The sequence below is a fragment of the Camelus bactrianus genome, chromosome 11, assembly GCF_048773025.1.
Source record: "Camelus bactrianus isolate YW-2024 breed Bactrian camel chromosome 11, ASM4877302v1, whole genome shotgun sequence".
In the NCBI taxonomy this organism is placed as follows: Eukaryota; Metazoa; Chordata; class Mammalia; order Artiodactyla; family Camelidae; genus Camelus; species Camelus bactrianus.
In genome coordinates, this window is record NC_133549.1 from 30437043 (window position 1) to 30443042 (window position 6000).

A 6000-nucleotide genomic window follows, 5' to 3' on the forward strand; every position below is an offset into this window, starting at 1 on the left:
TTAGGAAGGCATAGAGGTGGGGGAGGGACAGTGCAAATACCAGTACGAGAACCAGGTAACCAGAAACCAGAAGAACCCTTGGGGGGCTGTGTGTGTACATGTGCGCAGTGACAAGGCCCAAAAAGTGCCATCATGCTGACAAGTTGCTGCTCCATTTGTTTTTTCCCCCGATCGGTGCACTTGAAGTGTTTCTGAGCTTGAAACCTAAAGCCCAAATTAAAAATACACCTAGTGTTTGGTCCACTAATTGAGTTAATGTAGATGCCAATCCTGATAAGTTAGATTCTGAAGAAGAAATTCTGATCTGAATTAACCAGTTTAATTGTCTGCGAAATCCAAATTGACCAAATAATTGCAAGTTAATCCTTTCATTTAATGCCATGTAGATCCTCCCACTCTGAATGGAAATGTGCTATTTGTATTCTTAGAGTTCTCAGGCGCTACCTTACAGGTAAGACTCCTTTTACCAGCGTGAAGTACAGGTGTCAGGGGACATTTGGCGATCTCTGGAGACATTAATGGCTATCCCAACTGGGTGTTGTTACCAGCAACTAGTGGATAGAGGCCAGGCTGCTGGGAAACGTCCTGCAGTGCACAGGACAGCCCCCACAACAGAGACTTACCAAAGGCCAAAATGTCAATTGTGTTGCTGTTGAGAAAGCAGTGCTCTAGCCAAACGGTACTTAGTGAAGGGGGAATCAGGCACTTTAAACTGTTAATGACAGTCCAATCAGTTATTTCAGGCTCCAAAGTAATATTTAAACCTGGCCTCTTGATTCATCAAATTAAGCAGGTAATTGATCACGCTCTATTTCCCTTTATCCATTGTAGATGCAGCCAAAAAGTGGAGTGGATACGATTCTGAAATCCTTCATCCTTTCTGTTTCAAGTCTTTGTGTTTACTGGAAGGTCATTAAGTTGCTTTGCTTCTGAAGTCCATTTATTTCTTCTAAATCTAGGGCAGTCTATTTAGTCTTTCTTAATGCTGTCTAGTGAAACATTAATGAGAAGCTCACGCATAGTCATAGAATTTGTCTGATTACCTCATTAATTTTTAATGAGTTTGCTGCTTACACTTCAGGATAACATAACAGAAATTGGATAATGTAATTCTTTCTGGGTGGAGTGCCCCTAAATCTGGCTCTAAATTATTAATCATGGGGGCTGGGGACATTAAAGAGTCTTTTGCCCATTAATTTACTTAAATCTTTGGCTATATGATTTCTATAACATATTCTCTTCCCAGAAATTTCTTTTGATCAATTATGGTGGCTGAAAACAGCCAATTTTCTCCAGAATGAAGTCCTCAGAATTCAAAATCTGAGAAATTGAGTGTCATCCATAAGATTCAAAATTGAACCTACCATTAAGAAGCATTATAACCACATCAGTTTCTTAAGAGGAAAAGTGACTTATTATTCTAAATATCAATTTGTGGCTCCTAGAATCCAGGTAATATCTTTAATTCAATCTACTTCCATACCTAGATCATCTAAATTTATTATATATTGTTTAAAATTTTTCATCTTATGGATTTGGGACACAAAATTTCATTAATTTTCTACTAGCTTTGCAGCTGTGAGCAATCTAAGTCCCAGGGTAGCAATAATTGTAAGCTTATGTGTCCAGTAAACATTTACTGGACACATCTCAATCCAAAAAAAAGGTTAAATTAGTTGTTCTAGTCAATAAACCTAGAACTTCTGGATCCCAGCCCTTTTCTAAGAGTGGTAGCAACCATTTCTTTCCAATAGAACAAGAACAATAATGGAATCAGACAGTAAAGGTTATGAAGACCCCCTATATAATTTTGACTCTACCAGTCCTAACTACCTTGTGCCAAAAAAAACCCCAGCAAACTAATTCTGTCACTTTGTGGGAGTTATAAATCAATCCAGGTTGTGTTCGTGTGTTCGATCTAGAATCATTACAAAAACATTACAGAAGAAGCATTCTGCTGAATTAATCAGCCTCAGCTCATCAACGCAGGAGTACAATGAGGATGAGCCATCCTTCCCGGCCTCTGCTAATCCAGCCGTCATCTCTCTCAGCCAAAACCAGTTGGTTTGACTGAAAGCTGAAGCAATAAAATTGCAGGAAGTGCTTTGCAGCACCACTTCACAGCAAATAAGGCAAACAGGTCATTTTGGTCACGTAGATGAAATTGTTAGGATTCAAGGGAGCTAATTAGTCACATCTTTTTTTTTTTTTTCTTAAATTAGTCCCAGAGTAGACCCAGAAGTCAAAAGAAGATCAAAGTACAAAATTTATTGCTAGTAGAGCTGGACTAGATTAAGCTGCTAGAACCTATGACGAAATCAGACTTCCTGCCCTTCTTTCCTGAGCTGCACACCAATACTCTCTGCAGAGAAGGGTTTGCCCTTCTGCCTGTTGTCTGAAGTGGAGCATGTGTGTGTCCAGTGGACAGGGTCATTCAGAAAAGATGGATGTCAGTAGCTTCATACTCTTCTAGAAATCCCACCATGGGAAGGAGCCAGAAGAAGGATGGCAGAAGCTTCTATCCAATACCTCCAAGAGCCTGGAAGTTCCCACTTTATGAGTCAAGGTTGGAAAGCCAGAAGAAGGAGAACATGATGCCACTGGCCCCCAAATCTCGTTGCTTTGCAAAACAAAAGGCTTAATTTTTCAGTTTTCAGTAGTTAGTCTTTAGGTATAGAAATAGAACTCATCTTTATGAGGTCTGTCTCTTACAAGTGGTGACACCTCAGAGACTTGTGCTCTCTGGGTCTCTGGGTCTCTGTGCCCTCCTTTGTTAAAAAGTATAATGGGAGTGTGTGGAGTCCGTTTCAGCTCTGGGGAACTTTAGAACTGGTTTTGCTCCGCTGAATCCAAGTACAGGTGTGGGCTATGTGTTAGATTAAGAACTTGTTTTCTAGTTCCAGAGGGATCGCTAAAAGCAGATTTTCCCCCCGAATAGGTGGCTTTCTTTTTACCGAGAGACACAGATTCACAGAGCAAGGATAAAGCAAAGCTGTCTGTCTTGGGGACTCTCACCCTTCTAAGACCCAGTGGGGAAGAAAGGACCGGATCCCTGGCTAAAGAGGGGGTTTAGGGGGTACAGAATCTCCCCACTCTTGGGCTCAAGTTGAAGAAGCATGTGAGGTTGTTCTACTTATCCAGGGTCCAAAGGGAAACTGGCCCGTTCTTTGCTCCAGAACAGAACGTCACTTCTTCATCACATCTCAGTAAGCCGAGAACTGGTAATTGGCCCGCTGCTCTATCAGTGGTTCTCAAATTTTAGCATGCGTCAAAATGACTTAGAGGGAATGTTAAAACCCAGATTTCTGGCCTGTGCCCCCTAGAGTTTTTGGTGTGAAATGGGGCCTAATGATTTACTGTTTCTGCTGATCTGGGGACCACACTTTAAGAACCCCTGCATCAGGCCATCTTAGAGCCACCAGGCTCTCCCTCTTCTAAAACAGTTACAATGCCTTTGGGCTGCTAATATCCTTTGAAAATGTCTGAACCCTCTTGTATTTTTTGTGAAAGACATGTCTACTCTTTAGTTTTCATCAGGATTAATGTACAATATTGTTGTTAGCCAAAGACATATTTGTTATTCTCTTAAGTTATAAATAAACCCCCCCATAGAACTTGACCTTTTACTTGACAAATTAATACCTCAAATAAAGATCACATTGAGATTTGCTTCTATATATCTTCTTTGATAGGTTTAGAAGTCCCACACGGTGACTGTTAGTAAATATGCCCTTTTCTTCATTGTAGCCAAGAGACTGTTTAACTTTTTGCTATTCTAAGTAATGCCTCAATGAATATATTTAGGTATAATATTTTTTCCAGAATTTTGGATTGCAAATATAGCTGTTTGTCATACAGAGTGAAATTACACTTCATGCACTTTATTAGCCTGGGTTCTCCAGAGGAACAGAACCAATAGAAGCCAAATCCTGGTTCCTTTCTTCCATTCAGTCATGGTAAATTTAAGCCCAGATGAGTTCCATGCTTTGAGATTTTACTTTGAAGAGGGGGACTTCACCCACTTCTCATCTCAAACTCTCTTGCCCTCAAACATCCTCTTGGACCCAGCCCCAGGTCTGATAGACTGTTTCCTCCCTGGATACATCACTTCACACACCGTGTGCGGGCTTGGGGAGCCATTAGGTGCCCTCTCTTCTTAAATACATGTGTTATTTCCTAGGGCTGCCAAAACAATTGACCACAAACTGGGTGGCTTACACAAAAGATACTCATTCTCTCACAGTTCTGAAGGCTTGAAATCTGACATCAAGGGCCACGTTCCCTCCAGGGTCTCTAGGAGAGATTCCTTCCTCACTTCTTTTAGCTTTCAGAAGCCCCAGGGGTTCTCTGGCTTGTGACAGCATCACTCCAATCTTCCCTCCAGTCGTATTGGATTAAAGGCCAGATTCCAAGATTTCCTCATTTTAATGTAACTAATTACGTCTGTAATGACCTTCTTTCCAAATAAGATCACATTCTGAGGTACCAGAGGGCTAGGGCTTCAACCTATCTTTTGGGGGGACACAATTCAACCCACAGTAATGTGCAATCTGGATTTCTTTTAATTACAGACCATGTGACCACGTGGGCTGGTCCCCTTGGAGGGTTATTCCATACTAGCCTGGTGGCCTCAGAACCTCCATGGGGTTCCAGAGGTGATGCACCGTATAGCTCACCCCACACTGTCCCTTATTGAAGGCACCTGCTTATAATTGTTAATATAAAAAATAATCATTAGACATGCTGAATGTTAGTATCAGCCTGATCAGTACATTTTCTCCACGTAGGCAAGTCACAGGGGGAAACAAGTTATCTGACTCTTGTTTGGAAAGGATGGAATAAGCTGGAGGTCTCCAGGTGGAGGGGCAGGAGGTTTACAATTTGGACATTTGGTGGCATCCACACAGGACTACAGTTGGAAGGGCCCCCTTCCACAATCAGTGCTTATATGGGCACTGCTGGGCTTGTCTCTTACCAGTGATTTCTACCTCCTTGGCTGACCAAACCCTACTGTGTCCTCATTATTTAATACATATTACTGGTTTCAATCTGACTAATGTCCATTCTTACTGCCTTGGGAACCATTTGGTCCCGCTAAGGCACTTAGTAATCTCTGCTCTGATCCATTAGGAATTAATTTCTAGTTTAACTCTGGGAAGGCAACTTCATTTCTGAGGTTTTAAGGGACATAGTGACAGCCACACTAAAGAGATTTGGGTTCTCTTCAGTATCTCTGCTTTAAAAAGAACAGAGATTGGTATCTTTGGACCAGATAATTCTTTGTTGGGTCGGTTTATTATGTGCCTTACAGGATATTTAGCATCTTCCCTGGTCAGTGGGAAAATGGGGTCAGATTCACTCCCAGTTAGGAATCACTGGTACTCTGTATCTATCTATCTATCTATCTGTCTATCTACCTATGTATCTATCTATCTACTTTGTATCTATCATATATCTATATCATATATCATATAGATGGATAAAAAAACACATACACAATGTGTGCTATATATAAGATTGTATGGATAAATACACATATATAAGATTTCATCTGTACACAAATTACAATAATATATAGATAGAACAATAGATAAATAGATGATAGATAGATAGATAGATAGATAGATAGACAGACAGACAGATAAATGGATAGAAACTCCTGACACCCAAGTGCCCAGTACTGTAAGTCTTGTTGTTGCTAAGAGCTGACCTGGCACTCATTGATAGGCCTTGGTTTCTCCTGTTGAACATAAACAATTTTGAAAAACAAAAAAGGAGCAGAGAGAGCATATTCTGATGGAAGGAAGGAGGGGAGGATGGCAGAGGGGCTCCCTTGTTGGGACAGTACACTGCAAACACTCAGAAAGTGGGGGATAAAAGGAGGACCCTGAGGAAATGTGAGCACAAGCCAACCCTGACTTTGCAATTTCCCCCAGAGCCAATTCTGACAGCACCCTCCTACCTCTTGACAAAGAACAGCCACTGAAAACTGAGATGACG